General features: G+C 32.2%; 1 pseudogene across 1 annotated transcript in view; it reads right to left on the minus strand.

Annotated features, from left to right (window-relative positions):
• Window positions 1-22,868, minus strand: part of LOC149804112 (phospholipid-transporting ATPase ABCA3-like) — a 64,793-nt pseudogene that overhangs the window by 25,030 nt on the left and 16,895 nt on the right. The window contains exons 3-10 of the transcript XR_016420298.1: window positions 18,691-18,864; window positions 16,671-16,852; window positions 16,006-16,137; window positions 14,046-14,176; window positions 11,918-12,072; window positions 10,232-10,387; window positions 8,846-9,056; window positions 7,774-8,023 (exon numbers count right to left, since the gene is read on the minus strand). The product of XR_016420298.1 is annotated as a phospholipid-transporting ATPase ABCA3-like (transcript). The remainder of the gene's footprint in view (window positions 1-7,773; window positions 8,024-8,845; window positions 9,057-10,231; window positions 10,388-11,917; window positions 12,073-14,045; window positions 14,177-16,005; window positions 16,138-16,670; window positions 16,853-18,690; window positions 18,865-22,868) is intronic.

The following is a 22,868-nucleotide window of genomic DNA, read 5'->3' on the forward strand; positions in this document are numbered from 1 at the left end:
TGTTTTTGACATGAACAGCGCTTGAGATTAAAACTAAGACAGTGAAATGGCAAATAAGGGTCACATCAACCTACTTTTGTAATGTGGTTGTAGTACTGGTCTACATCACCCATTTATAAAGTTGTATGGCTCTGTGTACAATAGATTTTATACAGGATGCCAAAAATCAATTTGCAATGACATAAATGCAAAAATGTAAAGACATTTAAATGTGAAATTAGATCATTGTGAACTTCTTTTTGCATGACAGTGTTACAATATCACATATGTGATAGTTCTTAATGTACTGACAGTCGTTCTGTTAACAGAAATACTTTAAGTCCATCATATGAATGTCTGGAAACTCCTGTGATCCTCATTAAAAAGAGAAAACTAAAATAAGATATTTCTGGTTTCTATCAGGTGTGCCTTACCCAAGTCCGCAATTTCGGCAATTTGATTTGATTGGCTGTTTGGCCTTAGTATTACCCAATCAACCTGATGTCCACGTGTAGTATAGGGAGGAAATCTATTTAAAGCAGTTTAATAACTTGGAACTTCAAAGAAATGGAAAGTATATTTCCAATACAATTTATCAACAAGAATTTTCTTGAACATTTCAGAGCTTAAACATTGCGAAGAAGGACCAAATATGACTTGAGTTACTAGAAGATAGATATTGGGTAATACACTAGCCGATATTATGACCAGTGGCATTTGAAATAAACTGTGTAGTTAAAGAATCGGCGATGATTTTCTTTGTGGAATTCCGCTTGCGTATAACAATTTCTATTCTTAACTAAAATTGTATGGCATGGTTGCTTTCAATGGCTTATATATATCCTCAATCTATCCGTTCAGCAGCAGTTCATAAAATGCTGGTTATTGAGGTAGTTTGAAATGAATTTTATCAGTCAATTTGCTTCTTTACAATCATCCCGTCTAGGCCAAGATGATATCACCATAAATACAACCTTTGTTTATGAAACTTCAGTGCCAAATATGGTAGTGGAAATATTCTATTGTTATTTTCGGAGCAATTGTATGCGAAAGGATGTTAAAACAACACCATAGGAACTAAGAATGAATAATGGTTCAGCTCTATCAACTTATATACACCCAGATGGTTTAAATATATTTTTTCCTATTAGCTAAGTGACATTTCACAATACCCTATTTAAATATCAAGCGCAATCTACAAGCGCCTACCAAAAGGGAAAGACAATAATTAAGCAAATGGCTAGTAAAGGAAATAATAAGTGTTTTAATATAGTGGATTCATTAAAACATAACCACCAATTGAGAATAAAACTGTAACAAACTAAGAAAGAACATGAAGCTAAATCCATCAAGTGCAGCTTGGAATCAAAACAGATTGTGCTCAAGAAGGATAAATGATAAATTTTGTGACTGGAGGAGGAGGAACATAGAACCTGAGTGAGATCATTTCCAAACAGAGAAGAAATTCATAAAGATTGAAGAAACGGACAGAGGCATAGTTACAATGCAGAAGATCCCAGAACAACAGGGATATCCATTGCTGCAGTTGTTTATACACGTCTGGAACTCTGCTTTCAAAAAATAAAACATGGAGATGCACAAAGATTCCAAGCAATAATAGGGAATCAGTCTTGATGAGTATGTGAACAGGGTGAATATGGCACTCACAGAGACAGTGCCTAATACTTTAAAGGCTCTGTAAAAAGAAATTCAGGAAAGACAGAAGTATGCATTAATGATGACATAAATGAGAAAATAAAACAGTCAATTGTTTAGTTGACAGAGTTGGCCTAACGGTTATGTGGAGCTTACATCTTGCTGTCACTTTTTCACTAAAACAGTTTCATCAATTCAACTATTGTCAATGCAACTTGTGTGTTTGAAGTTTTATCCATCCTCTTGGGTTTATTTAACAATCTAGGAATAAATCAGTTTTTAATTCTTATTTTTCATAGATATTTTTCTGTTCCACAATAGTTGCGTCTTTGCCTTTGTCCTCGTATTTCACAGAAATAATTCGAGTCTAGTTACAAATGAACCTTGTACCTAAATTTATCTTGTATACATGTCGACTTTCACATTGAATACATTTATTTTATATTGTTTCCTTTTATGGTCGGTAAATTGGATACTTTAGTGTGTATTGTTTCCTTTGGTGGCTATCCACATAAGATAAACTGATGGCTGAACCACAAGCGGACCAGGATTTAATTCATGCCTGCTTAAATTCTAATTTTAATAATTTATCACCAATTACTTACTTCTTCAGATTTCGTTTATGACTTTTTATTCATTTATTTTGTTTCATTCATTCATCTTAAATTCTTTCAGTTTTCTGTTTGCTTTATGATTAAATTTGATTGAATTATCACCTTTCGTCTCCTTGTTCCTTCCTTCCTTCATATGTTTATTCAATAATTATTCAATTCATTATTTCACTTGCTCATTCATTCATTCATTCATTCATTCATTCATTCATTCATTCATTCATTCATTAATATAAGCTGGATTCGCTCAAACCATTGCGTCACCCCGGGTCAGACACAGTTATCTGGCCTTTGACCAGAGAGTCCATTCCGAATGCCTCAGCAGTAAATAATCTGAGTTGTTGCACCATCAAACACCAAACCAATAATTCATTCATTCATTAATTATATCATCAGTATATTCTGCAATACTCTTACAGTATCTTTTACGTTTATTTTTCTCATACGTATATAAAGTCAATAATCTAGCAATTAATTCTTTAAGATTACTATTTTATCTTTTTTTAATTAAATTGCAAGTTTATATGCATCGACTGTTGCTGTATAGGTGTTCCATGGTTTAGAATCGCTCCACATAAGTCTTCGTCAGACGTATATTAAAATATATCAGATCCACTGTTCGTTCGTCTTTAAGACTAGTTATGTTATTTCATTTTAGAGAGTCTGTCATTTATGTTTGTTTGTTTTGTGTTTTATTTTTACTGATTCATTAGTGTTTTATTTGTTAAGCATTCATGAATGCTAACTTAAAAAATATATATGCTTCTTGAATGAATGTGAGCACAACGTGAATTGTACATTTTACATGATAATTATTGCATTGATTCATTTGCAAGAAAACACAGTTGAAAGTTCTTTGCTGCTGGTATGAACATAAAAGGCCTGGAATGGTGACATTTTTACTGAGGTAAAATAAAAAAAGGTATGTACTGTATGTGTCAATACATTTATATTGTCAAACATGATCCAATATAAGTTTGCTGAATGGGTTCCAGCATAACTAGTACTAATATATTGATATGCATTTTTGTTTATAAAATGTTATATTTTGCAATTCTTAGAAATGGATTCGACATTCAGGAGTATTATTTTAGATATCGTTTTTCATGGCAATAGAATAATTCTTGTAAATTTATTCTACATATTATTACAAATGTATGCTCTTAAAATACGTAACAGAAAAGAGCGAAGAGCAACACATTTTTTAAAATTCAAAAGATAATTTTCCATAGATTATAAAGTGAAAACGCTCAAAACTTAAGCTATTATGAATTCAATCCCAAAGCAATCCTAGAATTACAGGCACAAGTCCTAAAAATTAATCTTCTGAATAAACTGTAGTGGAAATTTATCTTAAATATAACTCCGAAGGCGTTGATGTGTATGTAAATACTTGTAAAATGTTGATCTGCCAACAGTCTCACATTGGATCACAATAATACAATCTCAGAATATATCATTTTGTTTGTATTGCATTTAATTATAAATCCAAGTCTCTATTTCTAAGAATGTTATTAGAGCACTTTTGAATTTCCAGGGAAAAATCACTTTATTGACTAATTCGAAGAAATAGATTTCAGCCCAAATGAACTACTGGTCACAACAATAATACAAATTGAATCTGCCGGATCTTAACTAGATTATATAGTTTCCTACTTCACTCTAGATCACAATTAGCATTTTCTAAAAGCAGAAACATTACCCAATGAACAATATCCTTATAGAAGGTTCATAATATTTACAAGATAAAATCTTAGTTACAGAAATCCATGTGTATGTGATTTGTATTTTTAGCTTTAGCATTTTACTGCCATATCGGTACCTGTAGTGTGGCAGTTTATAGTAAGGCAGTTGTTGGTATCACTTTTATGACTCTTAGGTATAACTCGATCAGGGATCGAACCATCGACCTTCCGCATCCGAGAAGGATGCTCTAACGATAAGACCACCAGAGCGATATAGAAATCTATTACTAAAATGATAATATAGAATCTGGACAATGTCAGGTATATTAGGTAAATTGATAGGGTATTCCAATAACCTAGCCTCAGACGAAAAAAAAACATATTTACTTCTTTTGACAATGATCCTGATAATAAACCCATACACATAAAATCTAGTTTAGCTATATATTAGGTGTTTACATAATAAAATGGAACAATCACTAATTCAGTCCAAATAGGAAAAAAGCTTGATTTTGGACATGGTTAAGTTCAATATACAATGTTACATTACAACAGCATATACTCAAATTCACAAAAACTAAAAAGAACTAACAAACAATGCAAATTAAATATACATAACATTATCATAATTAATAGTAAATGAATACTGCTTATGACTTTGTTTTAGATATTAATAGTTTGGAACGGTGTGGCATTCATTGCAGACCTCAATAAACTATGAATATTTTATACAAAGACACTCATATTTTCAGACTCAGTATGTCATGACACATGTTTACAAAAGAAAGAAACGTATATAGAATATATGATAAATTTAACACTTGCTTTAAATATTTACTATAAGATTGTTTTGACCCTATTGCAGCTCGATAAAACAAGGACAAATTATCAGTGGCAAAAAAGGATTTATGAATATTACATCAACTGAAGAAAATACTATATAATGCATCAAGAAGAAAATGATTATATACATGGTTTAATTATTTAACAGATTTTGAGAAACCGTGAAATTCAAACTGAGTTGTTTAGAAAAAAATCTTTCATATCTTTTTTCTTCTCGTTTTGACACAGTCAATGAGATTCCCCTGTACATGAGATGTTTGTCTTCTATGTTGAGATTTAACAATAGATTTCAAGCAAAATGTGACAGTACTAAACCTAATAGCTATTTTGATAATCTGTGTGTGATGTGTGTGTATGTGGGTGTGTGTGATTTGAATTTTTAACGTTGCTTTAACAATTTTTCAGTCATATCATTATGATATCTACAGTGTGGCAGTTTATAGTGATATCTAGCACTTGGGCTTCATGCCAGATACATGTAGCATGATGTCCTACCCAGTCACATTATCCTGAAACTAGGGTGATCAATCCAAACACTAGCCTCTTTATGCTGAGCGCCTAGCAAGGAAACTTGAGTACTAGTTGTATAAGTCTATGGTATTACTCAGCCAAGGGCTTCGAACCCACGACCACCTGCATACGACTCGGACATTCTAACGATTAGGCGACTGAAGCAGTTGATATTCAGGACGTGAACATTCTCTCCAAGAAATACTGAATGCATTTCTTTTACTATCTGAACTTAATTGGCAAAAATATATTTTCTGATGCAAGAATATGTCCTACGATGTTCATAAATTGGTCTATTTCTAACAATAAACTCCTTATTATTGTTTGTTTTAAATTAGATTTGCAATGAATGGTGGACATTAGTTATAATTATTAGCTACGAAATATATATACATATATACATATATATATATATATATATATATATATATATATATATATATATATATATATATATATATATATATATATATATATATGTTTTAAATTAGATTTGCAATGAATGGTGGACATTAGTTATAATTATTAGCTACGAAATATATATACATATATACATATATACATATATATATATATATATATATATATATATATATATATATATATATATATATATATATATATATATATATGTATATATATATGTATCTATATATCTATATGTATCTATATATGTATCTATATATCTATATGTATCTATATATCTATATGTATCTATATATGTATATATATATATATATGTATCTATATATGTATATATATATGTATCTATATATATCTATATGTATCTATATATGTATATATATATATGTATCTATATATAGATATGTATCTATATATGTATATATATATATGTATCTATATATATATATGTATCTATATATGTATATATATATGTATCTATATATATATATGTATCTATATATGTATATATATATATGTATCTCTATATATATATATGTATCTATATATGTATATATATATGTATCTATATATATATATGTATCTATATATGTATATATATATGTATCTATATATATATATGTATCTATATATGTATATATATATATGTATCTATATATATATATATGTATCTATATATGTATCTATATATGTATACATATACATATATATATATACATATACATATATATATATATATATATATATATATATATATATATATATATATATATATATATATATATATATATATATATATATGACAATTAGCTGAGCATCTGGTTTCGGCTGCCGATTTTCCAAATGTAATCAGTCTAATTAATGATTTCTAGTCTAATGTATTATCTTTTCTACAATAGAAAACCATTTTCCATTTACCAGTTAATCGCTTAAGTGTTAAAGCGTGTCTCGTCCTGTTCCTGTCAGCATATAAATTACCATTTGAAACATATATAAAAATATATACTAGTATATAACGTGAAAATCATTATTTTGGATAATTTTGCTTCATTTATATATATATATATATATATATATATATATATATATATATATATATATATATATATATATATATATATATATATATATATATATATATATATATATATATATATATATATATTCTATCACATCTCTGTATAGTACCCATCCTGTGGCCTAGTGGTTAACTGCGGGAGGTCGTGGGATCGATCCCCGGCCGAGTCATACCAGACACTTACAAACATGGTACTAACAGCTGCCTCGCTTGGCGTTCAGCATTAAGAGGTTAGTGTAAGGACTGGTCGGCCTGGTATCAGGAAAAATGTGACTAGGTGGGACATCATGCTAAATATCAGCGGCCTGATGCTCCAGTGCTAGACATCATCACTTTAAATTGCCACATTGCAGACATCGTAACGATATGGCTGAACAATTGTTAAAGATACGTTAAAAATCAAAATCACATCTCACACACATCTCTGTAGAGTATACCTTCCTATGTCAGGTTGGAATTACAATGCTCTCTCTTTTTCAGTATGGAAGTTATGAGGAGGAAAAAAAATCGTGGTCATAAAAATACCCCATTCCACGCCACTTACTCAAAAGATTCTTATATCTATCCTAATAATTGGTAGTCATTGTAGCTCAGCATTTGTCTCGGAATCGAAGGGTTGCGGGTTTCGCATGCACCCAGACCAGACCGGGTCAGATGCCGCTGTGAATCCTTGGGAAAGTCATTAGACTTCACATTTCTTCTGCATGATATATACATTCGTGTGTTAAAAGTATTTTACAAACACACATAAATAAATTCTCACAAGAAATTGAACGTATGTACCCTTCCTATGCATGGCTTTCAAAACTGGTTGCTATAATAGCATTAATGATTCACACATTATTAGTGATGCTGCTGAAAACTGTATTAATGACGCTGCTGAAAATTGTATTACCGACGCTGCTGAAAACTGTATTACTGATGCTGCTGAATATGCATGACTCACTCTCTGTTAATACAAGCGAGAAAAGAAAAAAAAGCAACTTACTTCAGGAAAACCTCCTCCATTGTTGTCGGGGAAATACCAAAACTGGTAACTCCAAGCTTCTCCATTGAAATCTCCACAGTCTCAAAGAGCTTTGCGAATTTAGGGCTTTCAGCAAAAGGCAAAAGATAGGAAAGTTCTGCGTTGATTTGCCGCTCTAGTGTTGCCATGGGGAATTGAGTCTGTATCAGCTGAGTCAAAGCCTCAATATCACAGCCTGGATGCTTTTCAATGATCATTTGGTATCCGGCACCTGCCCAAATAGAGCCAAATACAAGTAGGTAAAAGTATGCTCGATAAATCTTACCAAAAGTATCAGAAGCTTCATAATCACTATAAACTCAATGGACAATATTGGCTATCATATGCCCGCCCACTCTTGTAATTTCTCCATATCATGTATATTACACGAGTGAAGTACTGATATTTAATATATGGCAGATCAGAAGGTTTGTGTTCTTGTGCTAGTTGCAATAGAAATAACTTGCTAAAAAGGATGAGAATCAAGACATGAAATATTTTCATTTTTCCATCTATTCTTGGTTTTAATGTAACCATAAATCATTCACCTGATTTTAGATTATCATATAAATATATTTGAAAAACTGTTATTAGATATAAAATTACTTCTATTGAGTTATTTACCGTATTCAGAATACCAAATTCCCATTCCTAACGATATATTTGCTTCTCAACATAGAATTGCGAGGTGAGAATTAAAGAGAACATGATCCCAGTCTGACTTCTTCGTCATACCCAAATTAACGATAATCTTTCACTTTTCTCCTTCTTCTTTTTCTATATTATCGGATGTATGTACATCTCTTCTATTTTTACTATAATCATGTACACGTTAGAGAGTTTAGGATAATTAAGGGTACCTTTAACATATTTTATTGTTTTCCTAAGATGGAAAAACAATTCAAACATTCCTAAAATAGTTTGATGTAAATACGAGAAACTAAATGTGTGGACCTGCTACTGCAACGGCTGTCTTCATATGGAAACAATCCACATTTGATGAAAAAGATTAGACAAAAAATTTATAATCATGTCAACATTTCCAGTTACTAACCATATAGGTTTTTGAGGAACATGGATGTCCCACAACATCTGACAACTCCTTCAGCCATAATTGCAATCCTGTCACTCAGGATATCCGCTTCATCCATAGAATGCGTAGTACAAATAATAGTTCTGCCCTGGCGGAACTGCTGTAATATGTCCCAGAGCTGTTGTCTGGCAGACGGATCCATTCCCGAAGTAGGTTCATCTAGAATTATCACCTGAAATAACAATCGCAAAATAACCAGCATAAATGAACAGTTCAGTGTCTACGGCGTACGTAAAAAGCTTTATTCTTAATCCTATCAGAATAATTTTCCATACGCAACCAGCTTGAGTATTTGTTTCATGACCTTTATCCGTGCAAGAAAGAAAACATTTGCATAAAGTACCAGCTTTATTTTTCGAAAGTAATTATCACTCTAAGTGTCTGCAAGTTTGAGAAATGCATAAGCTTACACATACTTGCTGCTGTAAAATACTATCTAAATTTAAATTCAAGACGAATCAATTATAGAAAGTAGATCATAAGGACTATTCTTTTCTGCAACATATATGCATCCAAAGATGGACCCAATGCAACTTTTGGAGGCGATTTGAGAAAAGGTACTAAAATAAGAACTATCCACAAAATGTTAGGGATACTGAATAAAACCTGGAACAAAGGTTGCAATGGCTCAGCGTTGATGAGCACTACATTTTACAACTATGTGCACACACAGTGATGGATTGGTGCAAAATGCATAGAAATTAGACCTCAGGAATAACTTTCTTTTACAATGTTCAATAAATGCCAGAAAGTAAGTCACAATAACCAGTTTTTGTGTGTGATAAATGTTAATCGCATTAATGTACCCTCAGTGTATATATGGTGACCATAGGTGTAGATGCATTGACCAAACAATCTAAACCGTATGTGGAGAAGCTGAAGAAAAGCCTAGAAATAAGTCACATCATCATAATAGTTTGTGTGTACTAAACACTATACATCCCAAAATGCATGCATCGTGCATCTTTGATGTCCATAGGTGAGGCAAATAGGATCTTGTCTCAGTGATTATTCAGATGAAATTTATTAAATCAGTTAAATGTTTGTAAACCTTCATTCCCAAGCACACAACAAAAAATATCTAAAGTTAATTTTCAAAAGCAATGTCAATCTGAAACTGAAACAAATGATCACAGTAATTTTACAATCTATAACATTATCCAAACCTTTATCTCTGGTTTCATGAAATGACGTCTCGATAGTTTGATTGTCTTGTACATATTACGAATACAGGATCAAAATTGAAATGACTAAGTACTGGTTTTAATTTCTACTGTAAATAAACATTTTTGTTGACCGTATCAATCTCTGCAATTTTGTTGAAGTACAATAAGAACGAAATCTCACCTTTGAACCAGTAATAAGAGATATCCCCACTGACAACTTTCGCTTTTGCCCCCCAGAGAGTGTATGCGACTGGGCATTTCGCTTAGACTGGAGTCCAAGAACCGTCAGCATCTTTTCCACCTCTTTGTTTACATCGCCCCATGAACAGCCCTTCAACTTTAATTCAAGGAAACATGTTCTTTAAATAAACGTTTACTTTTGTCATAATTCATTTCTGTAATTTTGCTTTGAATATTAGATTTTCATTGGCACTTAAATTTATGAATTGGGGGAATTTGTCTATTTTACATCAAGAGGCAAATTGTTACCACAGCTCTGCTGGAACAACATAATTGCAAAGATTTGTTTAAATCATGCACGAGAAAATAATTGCCTCTGGCTTACATGTGTTTCTTCAATGATCATGGGTAGTCAGTTGACCGATCTAGTTCAAGAAGTAAATTACTTTCTGCATCATATCCTGGTTTACAATTCCTATAGAAGTCTTTCAACTAAACCTCAAGAGAATAAACTTATTTCATATGCTGCATCTCTTGGTCAACGCCAGTACAAATTTTAAAGAAGCTGACTTAACCTATTTCCTCTTCTTTATATGTTGATTAAATTGTTACCAAATAGAAAAACTGAAACTAGATATGTGTTGATAGAATGCAAAAATCCCTTTACAGTCACCTATAAATGCAAAACGTAATGAAAAAGACTTACTATGAAAACTATGACAGGTGGAAGAAACATAGCCAGATTTATATATAAACTTAAGTGATTCTCCATTTCACTGATCAGAGCAAAATATTAATACAGCTTAGTCTTCTTATTCCATCACCATGCTTTCTTAAAATATATTAACTAACTTGATTAGATCTTCAATTACCTGACACAGTGAAACTATACCCATAATGGATCTGAAATAGTAGGATAACTAGTTTACTGTATACTGAGATGAAAAAACCACAGCAGTTCTTAAAGGAGTCAATAAAGATGCATGGTAAATGTAAAATATGGTTCCATGATCTCTAGGAAATATTACAATGCCTAATTATGTTATGCGTGTAAACCTTACACAGATCTCCTGTAGGTATTAAAAGTGAATTACATTATGGTGTTTGTGGTATTTTTACAATATCTCAACATCAAGTCAGTGATCTAATGGCATTTGATAAATGTAACGGTGCGACCTTTGCATGATAAGATAAAGTGTTATCATTATCATCTAATGTATTTATTCATTTTTATATTTTCATTCACCTTATCCTAAACACCCACAAAAATATAACTACTTAAGTAATACAAAAAGTTAGAACATTAGTCTCCTTTTCCCATAATTCCATTACTAGTAAAATGTAGTACTATAAATCGTATGAACAAGTATTCTTCAGTTATAATTAAATGTCTTACCTGCCGTTCATTAACTAAAAACACGAAATAGTATCTGAATGTGAAATATTGTTCACCATCACATAATTTCAGCAACAATGGGCACCTTGCCGGAAGGTGAATGGATTCAGCATGCTTATTTATTGAACTTGCACTTTGTGCAGGTCTACAAATTAAGGTTCAATACACACATTGATAGCACTTAGTGTAGTACGAAAAACAGCAACTTCCTTTTGATATTATAAGAAATACTCATTGCCACAAAATAAAGTGATGATAGTATCAAAAATTTAGAGATAATAAATATCTTACCAATGCAAAGAATTTGAGATGTTCCTCAACTGTCATGGAATCAAAAAGGATGTTATGCTGTGGACACATACCCAGATTTTCACGAACCTTAGAAATGTTAGTTCTTATGTCGTAACCATTGATTATAGCTGTTCCACTTGTTGGGGTGATGAAACCTGGGTGGGGATACAAAGAAACATACTTAACGGCATAGTTTCTTTCTTCAACCGTGTGCCTCTCTAATGGTTTCCATATAATGAAGTTAGATTCCGTTATATCGAAACTTCAACACTTTGGACAAGAGAAACGTAATCAAATTACAGAATTGCTACTGGTGCAATACTGTATAGAAACAATGTACAAAAATAATCACTAATATTATGATTGTGTGACTGCTTATTATTTGCATAACTACATGCAATGAATGGCAGAATACAATATATCACAAACTTTTTCCACCCACCCAGCTTGTGATGTGATGTTCTGTCCAAAAACGAAATTCCTGATACAAATGTAAACAAGTGTATAGTGATTCTGGGATTATGCTACTCACAAAGTGGAAATTTTAATCTGTAATGTCTTCATAATAGCTTCAGTCAAAACCTCTACTGACAGGTTGACCTCCATTGACAAGCTTTATTATCATATATGGCAACTCTATAAGATATCTTTTTTATACCACAAGTAGCCTTTATAAACGGCTTCTTTTAATACAGATTTCTCCATCATTTTCTACCCGCCACTGACAAATGTATCTACATGTGCCACCACTAGCAATAATAAAACGCCACATATAAGTTGCTGAATCATGCAGTCACGTGTTTTGGTGATCTGATACGAAAATGCTTTTGCCTCTGTGAACACACGGTTGCAATATAACGAGATCAAGGACAAGATTGGCAACCCTAACTAGTTCCTTGAAAGCTAATTTGATTGCATAATCTACTATTTTGTTGCATCTAAAGGCACCTGAATTTCCTAATAATAATGGTAAAAGAGGACCAAAACATGATTTTAAGATTTCCATAAGCCATGAAAAATGTAGATGTCTTGTCAATTTTGTACTTCAATTGATATAGTATTATCCAGACTGAGTAATCGCTTAAAATGAATGCAGGACAGATTAATACACCTGTCCACAGTAATGTATGTCCACACATATCGAACGTACAGATCTCAAGTTGCTGAAGCATTCCTGAAGAATTAAAATAGCGGTGTTTACCAACTGTGAAACGGAAACGTTCAGAGAGAGAGAGAGAGAGAGAGAGAGAGAGAGAGAGAGAGAGAACAGGAACAATGTCTGAATGCTTGGCTTGTAACAATGTTTGGAATAAGTGTGAATAAAAAGTCTTTCTTTTTTGTGTTTCTTTTCTGTGTGAATTATCTCTACTTTCAAGATGACAAACCTTTGACATATTGATAAAATCAAACTCCCTTATGGTTTATTTGATCATTACATGCCTACCAATAAAGTCTTTGCGTATTATATCATTGCGTTTCGCATGCTGCAGTGTTGGAGTTGTTTTAGAACATAATTATATTTTTTTAAAGAGCAACAACAAGATTTTGAGAAATAAAATGGTAGACCCTTCACTTTTATTATTCAAATAGTATATTATTTATGTAGCCATTTGTGGAATAGAAGGTATAAACTTTCCTTAATCTTTGTAAATAAAGCTTTAAATGTCAACGAGTGAATTGTGAGATCCCTATAAACTTTTGATTTAGCTTCTCTATAATTATGTCATATTTATGAAATTAATCTTTTCTTGCAACTAGTATGCCCTTCACTTGGTTCCATTGCTATTCATGGTCACGTTTGTGAATGAGTATGATAACCTACTAATTAATGTTAAATGATTTAATTATGTGTCATAAGTAACAATATTTAAAACTGGCCAATTGAAATGTGTGGAGTTACACCTTAATGTAACTGTCAGCTAACATTAGTGGGATTTGCATGCTTTTCAACTTTTTTCCATTCTATCCAGTTTACTTGATTTGATACAAAAGATATAACATTATAAGTTATATCTGTTTTAACTAATTGTAATGATGTAATTCTCACCTCAAAATACAGTTACGATCAACTAAAATATAATACATAAGTTTTCTGCAATTATCCGCAGATCCCAAATTAAACACTGACCTGTTAACATGCACATAGTGGTGGTTTTCCCGGCTCCATTATGACCACAAAAGTGATGTTATGTGACCTTCATATATGTTCAAGGACAAATCATTAACAGCCACAGTCGTGTTTTCTCCAGACCCAAATTCCTGCAAATTATGTTTGATAAAATATCTTTACATAATGGGTTCTTTTTATAAATTAGTGATGCTAAGTAATTAGAGGATTAAATTAATACAAACATGCAAAGTCTGGGGAGCAAGTGCAGACGTCTTATTCCACAGATGGCATTGTGAACTCTCAGTCATATGAGAGTCTAGTAAATTGAATTTGGTCTTGTAAAACGCCGGAAGGAGCTTATTACAAATCTGAATAGTTATTTTACTGTCTTTTGAGAATAGATGATATGAAACATCATTAAAAAGATACACTTTTTCGTTGAATTATTGCGGAACACTTCCATGATCCTTGTATTGTAATAATGTGGCCAAAATATATTAATATGCTGGCAAAGAAATCCATAGAAAATATTTTGAATGCTGGTTACTACATGTGTCAGTATAATTATACATGCCAGACGGTGTTCTACTTAGGGCCTTTTACATTAAAGGTCCCGCAACACTATGACATTGTGTTGTTATCCATTATAACTCGTTGCCATTATTTTTGCTTGTGCTGTTATGCTTTAGAACTCGCTGCTACGCTGTCCGCTAGGATATCTTTGCATAGGGTAAATTCAAGTACAAATGTGATAAAAAGTGGTAATCTTAAATGGGAAAGGGTTTAGTGGAAGATCATATATTCATATAACATTAAAATCTTTTAACTGGATAGTTTTCACTTTTATTACCAATCTATGGGCTTAAATTTAATAAACAGAAAAATAGTGAAAACATACAATATTTGTAAATTCAACGAATACTTTATTTCCCCATAACAGAACATGAAATTTAAATAGAATTTACAATGTAATGAATTAAATACCCTAATAGTCCAATACGTTCGAACACAAGTCCAAATGTACGGTGTTCCTATTAACTTCTGCATGACTTCAAATCTTGTAATATATGCCAATAACCTCATATGCTAATGTGTAAAATGCTTGATGTATCACAGTGATATAATCTAAAATGTCCTTGAATGAATTCACAATAATCCCAAAATAGTGGTTTAGCCAGAAAATATTGAGCACTTAGTCCACTGAATACTTTAAATAAATAAATCCTCTCAAATTAAAAAGAGAACACATCGATAAGACTGATACAACATTGAATGGTAAAATAGGAATGAGTCATTTTTAAATATACACAATTAATATAATGATCTTGGAAACAATGACAGAACCAGGAGTATGGTAATTTTCTAATTGAATTTGTAAACAACTTGCTTCTAGAACATTCTTAATTTCTACCAAAATATAGACTTTGAACTCATCTGTAAAAATGTTTATCTACAATTGATAATGATCGTAATATATAGTAGAAAACCAAAGAGAACCATCAGATATGTAATATTTATTTTGTAAACAACAAGACAATAGTCATGTAGGCCCCAAACTCAACTAATGACAAATGTCAACCACACAATATGACATATATTCATGGAGAAAAGCCAGCGCAAAATACCAACTAAATATGTATGACACATTACATAACTAACTTCAAATCAAATTTAGAACTATAAAGAGTACATATTTCGATTTTAAAGTGAAATAAAGTGCCTGCTGGACTTTTTTAACTGTCTCAAAAAGAGACCACAGTATTTAGGTGAATGACAAATGTCTCCCTGTCAATCAAAATACATTCCCAATCTACCAGTATCTGACCAAGAGCCTCAAACGAAACTCTATATTTAAAATTTAGAAAGTTATGATATTAAAGTTTTGCAATTAGTTGAGTAATACAAATGAAAGCTGCAAGTGGCTCATAGCGTACAATGTTATTCAATATACTCATGAAAGATTATGTATGCTAATGACCTTTTTGAGGTTCTTGATAGATATTCCACACTTCATATCTGTTTGATCTCTCTCAAAGTACTCAGGGTCATAATCTGTGTCATTGTTACTGCGAGCTCTCTGGTCTATCTTTTTACCGCACCAGTAGGATGGCTACAAAATAATAAACTTTTCTTCATCCAACGTTCATTACGATAGTTAATTTCAGCCATTGGCGGAGATAGATGTTAAAGGAAGACTTTATCTTTGCTCTGATATATTACAAAGTTTTGTGTATTCTTTACTTTTCAACTCTGGACGATGTTATGCATTGTGGCATTGATTTCTAATGCAACATTTCGCCTAATTAATATGAAATCATGTTAAGTAAAAATAAAAGAAGAACCTAAAATTGACAATATTCTGCTTCATCTATGGACGTGCAATGAATACCTAACTTTTACTATTCCCTTTTGTGCAAAGGGGAAATTATTCTCATTGTAAGTGCATTTATGGCTTTTATTTCGTTTTTTTAAACTCGTGTATATATAATACACAGATGAAAAAATATTTGCATTGATAAAAAAACAAATCTATAATGTAATGTTATTTATTTTGTTTCAATTTTGTTGTTGTTGTTGTTGATATTTTTATGTGCTTTGCCATTCTTTCTCCTAATCAATTTAACACATCAAATGTTGTTTTACCAAGAAAGGAAAATAGAAAGGCTGTGCTACACCGAATTCCCCTGGGTGTACACTGTCCACATACATTGCAACAATCATGTAGATTGCCTTGTCCACAAGCAACATGATAATGGCTAACAGTAGGGTGAAGTTGTCGTCCACTACCCCTGGCTCATGGAAATTGCTCCATTGCGCTCCTGATCCTGGTGAAAAATATTTTAATAGATCAATCATTACATCTAGACCACCATAACTAGCATATATATTTGCTTATAAGACAGATCCAACTGCAAGAAACATGGACCAGATCAACTATCGGAAACTGCACCGTCAGATTAGGGTCAATGTTGTTTGAACTACCAATTACTTTTAACAAACTGCACAAAGCCATATAAGAAGGAGCATTATGCTACCGAAGATTTGTGTTTACACAGTTTGCAGTTCGACACGATTTACAAAGAGTACATATTCACACGAATAAAGTGCAGTTAAAGGTCAAAGTATTGTTTCCTTAGGGAGGTGTTTTATTATAGTAGTAGTCAATTGATTTTTAAAGGTCTTAGCAAATAATACTTGCGGGCCTTGTTCTTCGCATAAAGACAGTATTAAAAAAATCCAGCGTAAAGTCATCTAGGTTCGATTTATGACCCACATACTGTACCATGTGTGTGTGTGTGTGTGTTTGTGGTTGATTTGGATTTTTAACCTAGTTTTAACAATATTTCAGACATATCGCTACGATGTCTGCAATGTGGCAGTTTTTAGTGATGTCTAACACTGGGGCATCATGTAGCAGACATGTAGAAGTGACGTCCCACCTAGTCACATTATCCTGACAGCAGGCCGACCGGTCCTAACACTAACCTCGTAATGCTGACTGCCAAGCGAGGAAGTCGTTAGTACCATTTTTGTAAGTCTTTGGTATGACTCAGCCACCGGAGCAGTACATACTGTACCGAACAAGTTGCATGCCTGGCTACTTCTATATTGGCACGATCTTGAGGAAAATTTATGAATACACGTCATAATAGAATATATTTAGTAGTTTTACCCAATAAATGTGTCTCCAAATTTAAAATTTCATTAATTTAAAAAACACTTAAAAACATACAATTTAAATGAAAATTGACGATTAAAAGGACAACTATTATTAATAACTATCAGGTCTGAAATAACATATGAAATACTAATTCAGTTTCATCTTCCAAACAAACGTCTGAAAATAAGTCACGAATAAACCTAAAAGTAGTCAAGCAATTACATCTGTAATTAGTGAGGATGACTCGATGCTTTTCAAAATTGGTGTTAAAGATGAGAATGGCAATGTTTCTTTTTTCCGAACTGATCAATTCCATGAAACTGCATGCGTCTGGTCACACTCGAATTCACATTGTCACGTCTGGGTTGATACTTAAGAAACCAGCAAAGCCTTCGAAACGTTTTAAATTCATTAGTGTCTGACACAAAATAATGAAAACATTGGCCAGATTATAACTATGTCCAAACTATCAGGTCTAGTTGAAGAAATTGAAGCAATCACGTCCTATCTTACGAGGTCAAGTTGAATAAATAGACTGCAATCACTCTTAGTATATACGTGGCCTTGATTCAATAGGCAATGATAATCTGCCATGTCAAACAAAGGTCGTTAACTCATTTAAAATTTGAGATGCAAAAAGTGAAAATCAAGCCATTGTGCATGAGATGAATGTTCAGATTTTCTTACTCGTTAGGTATAACTTTGAAAAAAGCATCCGAGCATGAAAGATGGAACGTTAGTTGAGATGCGAGCTCTGACAATTCGTTAATTTCATGTTGACACATGGATAGAGACGCATTCATACATCTAATCCAACAATTCTACACACGTTTATGTAAGGATTAATTTCAAGCCGTTTCAGTAAAACGGTAATGAGGACAAATAACATTGTGTCACATGTAACAGGGTATGGAATATAAACTGAATTTTTTTTAAAGTCATGCCTTACATTTTATCCAAATCTATTTACTAAGATGTGAAAAAGAACACTACAAGATTTACCTGTTCCTTCATAGATGGCGATGGCCTTGACCCCAAATGCCATGGCAATATTGGACAACAGACATGCAGCTAATTTCTGACTTTGGGTCATTGTACGGTAGTATTGGTTAAGAAAGTAGAACACACAGAAAGTCAAAAAGAACAAAATGGCAGCAGAGAAGGCAGCAGTGTTAGCTGTAACAAGAAAATAAATAATTTAACATCATATCATGTGAGTAGTATATAAATGAACAATAAACTTGAATTATGTGTGAAAAATCAAGGTAGTACAAACGTTTTTCCGTGACAAAATATAGAGGATAATAGCACAATGTGTAAATACTCACAGCAAGGCCATCCGTGAATCTAATGCATCTCTGTTTTCATAACAGGACGCCTTAAAAGTTTCATTTGTGCATATGATATAGAAAATACATCTCTTGAAAACATTAAATGTTTGCTGGAAAATGAATTAGAACTGTAGGGATCAAACATAGATGCCGCACTACAGCATCTGAAAACTAAGCTAAATTAGCCCAAAAAGTAACCACAGCTTATCTGTAGCATTACATGTAAACTACCGTAAATTCAATGCATTAAATAAATAAAAAGTAAGAAAAGGTATTTCTTCTATGGATTTTATCAAACCTAATGCATTGCTTTTGAAACGTATTGCATTTGAAATTAGGATAAGGTTTTTCTTTGGAGTTCTGGTATCAAACACTATAGTTTACACAAAAAAATGCCCAAGTTTCCGAAAGTAATCCTTTATGTTTGTCGAAAGCAATGCAACGCACGTATAAATCAATATGTTTCAACCGATGAAACTTAAAATAACAAATCATTTTATCGATATTCACCCTCATCTATATTCATTGCCAATATTTTAAGAATGAATATTTAGAGAACACAAATTAGTTTCAATCGGCTTTCTCAACTTCAGACATGAGTAGAAATTAAACGTAACTGTTAATGAAGCTAATATTTAATGATTGTGGGTAACACCAAACAAAGCGACGGGTTCCTTTCCTTCTGATTATAGCTAAAATGTAAAACAGGTTCAAGGTAAATTTAAAATTCAGCCACTACTGATATGTAAATTAATGCAAGCCCAGATTTACCCGAAGGGAGAAGAGCTGGATTTTTAGTGTCTCCCTTTGACGTGATTTTCTAATTTTTGTATTTCTTTTTTAACGTCACGAAGACAATAATGGATTAATGATGTCTCATTGGTGAACTCTTATTGCCGTTGTATCCAGAGTATCATTATAATGATGGGCGTTATAATGAGGGAGAGCTGATTAATAATATTTGTTCACCTGCTTTACAATTCCAAAACCCTCATTTAAAGGAAGTTAATTTAACCCAAGATTTCCTGTGTTGATCTTTCCCTTTGCATACCATATGTTTCGATTAAGTTTATGTTGACATTCCATTCCGTTTCACTTCAAGATGTGTATATACATTTCCTTTGACACTGGAAGATGTCTCAGCTTGTCAGCTAAAATAACAACATTATTTTGCTTTACAAATTACACAGTTGTAAGATATCTTCAATGAATTTTTAAGTTCAAAATTGTAAGTAAGAAACAACTGCTCAATAACATCCCGTTGTACTGGTGTACTTAAAGCATACCTCTGATATGGAGCCCACCTGATCAGCTGATAGCGTTTGAGTGCTATAAAATACAGCTATTGATAGAGAGAACAGTATGTGTATAAATCGATGTGTGTATCCGTACAATATCCTTTCTTACACACATTTTTAGTATAAAGAAACTATTTAGTAAGTTAAGTGGAAACTTAGCAACATCATGAACTGGGAAGCCATGCGTGACAGTAAAAAATGATTCCACTTCACAATTACATATATGTCTCATGCTGATAATACTTGGAACTATGAATATGATCAAAATATTTTAAATTTTTTAACAAATGTTTCGGTGAAGATTAATACAGTCAATGTCGTGGAAGTAAGTGAAAATGACCAAGTGGAGCTAGCGCTTTTTTTGAAGGTGCATATCTGGAGTAAGGCCATGCTGTATACTATATAATAGATATTACACATATCAATCATATACCAAAATAAAGAGAATTAAAGGTTCTTTGAACAATACCTAAGACATACAAGTTTTATTTTAAATAGCCAGTATAACCAGTGAGAAAACCCAGGGATATTAATCTTCTTAAAAATTCTAACCCTATGCAAAATATGAAACTGTAGAGCGCCACATTAAAACAAATTTTTAAAAAATTGCAATTTTTTTCTTATTTTTATATCAAAATGTATGATGTTCTGAATAAAATGGCGTATTAGCTTTGAGTTTATTCATGAAAATAAGCTAATTATGTTTATTTTGCACTTGCCTACATAATTTGCTATAAGGCATGTTTGTTTGAGTAGTGACCTTAATGTTGAGGAAATTTACAGTTTTAGAATATAGGAATAAAGGCAACTTCAATTTATAACTGTTGCATTAAGTAAAAGAATTATATGGTAAAAATATTGCTTTTCCTTTATTTGCAATGAAATTAAAAAATAAATGAAGACAAAACAAATTCGTTTACTTCCATATTAAACATAAGCAAATATTTTACACATTGACCTTTGACCTTTATGAACCTTATCTGATCCATCCCTTCTAGACTGTAAAATTTATTGTTGACATCTCATAAAAATTCTGACTAGTTTCATGTCCGTGTCTTTCAACATAACATTTGTTGCTTTGTTGAAAAAATGTAAAGCGCATTTTTAAACTAACTGAATTTTTATCATAAGGGGGAGGGTTGAGCTTCTTTGAGACGCTGACATTAATAAATCCTGTTCTGTGGGGGGAAATACAGGACAATTATTCAAAAAGACTTTTTTGGTGCTTGCGACTTACATGTTTCAGCCATGCAATCAAAATTAAATCATACAATAATAATACCTATGTGTTCTTTAAAGGGGAGCACACCAGTTAATATGTACATTTGAGAAAATGATGTAAGGTGAAGTTGGTTTGCACTTAAAACATGCACATTGGAGAGAATGTCGGCATACCTTTACGCTGCTTTGATGTAATTTGGTTGACATTTCTTTGGATATTGTACGTTTGGAAATTGTAAATGATCTAAGCACACAGCTAACTAAAATGACTTTTCCCTGGTGCTCCAAAACTTAGCATGAATTTGTCTAAAGTATACTATCCTTAGCAGCTATTAAAATAGGGAAAATGAATTTTGCCAGACTTGACAATACCAGCTTCTGAAAGTGCAATGAATGAATTTCCAAATATATAAAATGTATTTAAAAAAATATTGGCTTTTTTTTACAATTTACCTCTGAATTTCAGGAGGTGAAAATGATTAGGTGGAGTTTGCACTTTTTTGAAAGGTGAACATCTGGAATAAGGCCAAGCTGCATACTATATTATCCATATTACACCCATCAATCATATACCAAAATCAAGGGAATTAAAAGTTCTTTAAACAATACCCATGATATACAAGATCTTTTGTAAATAGTATAAACAGTGAGGAAACCCAAGGAAATTTGTTTTTCTTCAAAATCTAAAATCAATGCAAAATATGAAACTGTATAGTTTCACCTTAGGTATTTCATTATCTCATTATGAGATAATATGTACTAAAATTTACATCTGCATATCTGCAATCGTGACAAGATTCCTTGCTAAATGTGTGAGATATTCTTTAAACTTTGGCTTTTAGTTCAGGGGTCCACAGGTCAGGGAACATGCGCCATTCAAGTTTTACGACATTGACACATCCCTATCATAAATGTCGTGGTTAAAGGTTTACATTATAAGATTAAAATTAATCCGTCCAATCCGTACAGATGCAATGCACTTTAAGTCATGCACAAATCCTACAATCCAGTAGCAGCAGGGATGGCGAATCCTACAACTTTTATAGGAGGGTTATTTCGTGAAAATAAAGCTTCCCACGAAAAGGAAAACACAAGATCAATAAAGTCAAACCGAAGCATCTAACCGACCGAAACTTCTCTAATTGGGTTAGCTCATTTTGTTATTTTATCTTTGATTTGTCTGTTATTGCTTTTTATGCGTGCTCGTTTACCCACCCGGACACTCACTGTTTGTCGTCGCCCTCCGTGCTGCTCTAGTGTGGTGTAATTAAATCATTATTATATCATTAATAACACTAACCATGGAATATCACACATCTAAACTAAATAG

The sequence above is a fragment of the Sinohyriopsis cumingii genome, chromosome 3 (assembly GCF_028554795.1).
Source record: "Sinohyriopsis cumingii isolate HCF-2022 chromosome 3, ASM2855479v2, whole genome shotgun sequence".
In the NCBI taxonomy this organism is placed as follows: Eukaryota; Metazoa; Mollusca; class Bivalvia; order Unionida; family Unionidae; genus Sinohyriopsis; species Sinohyriopsis cumingii.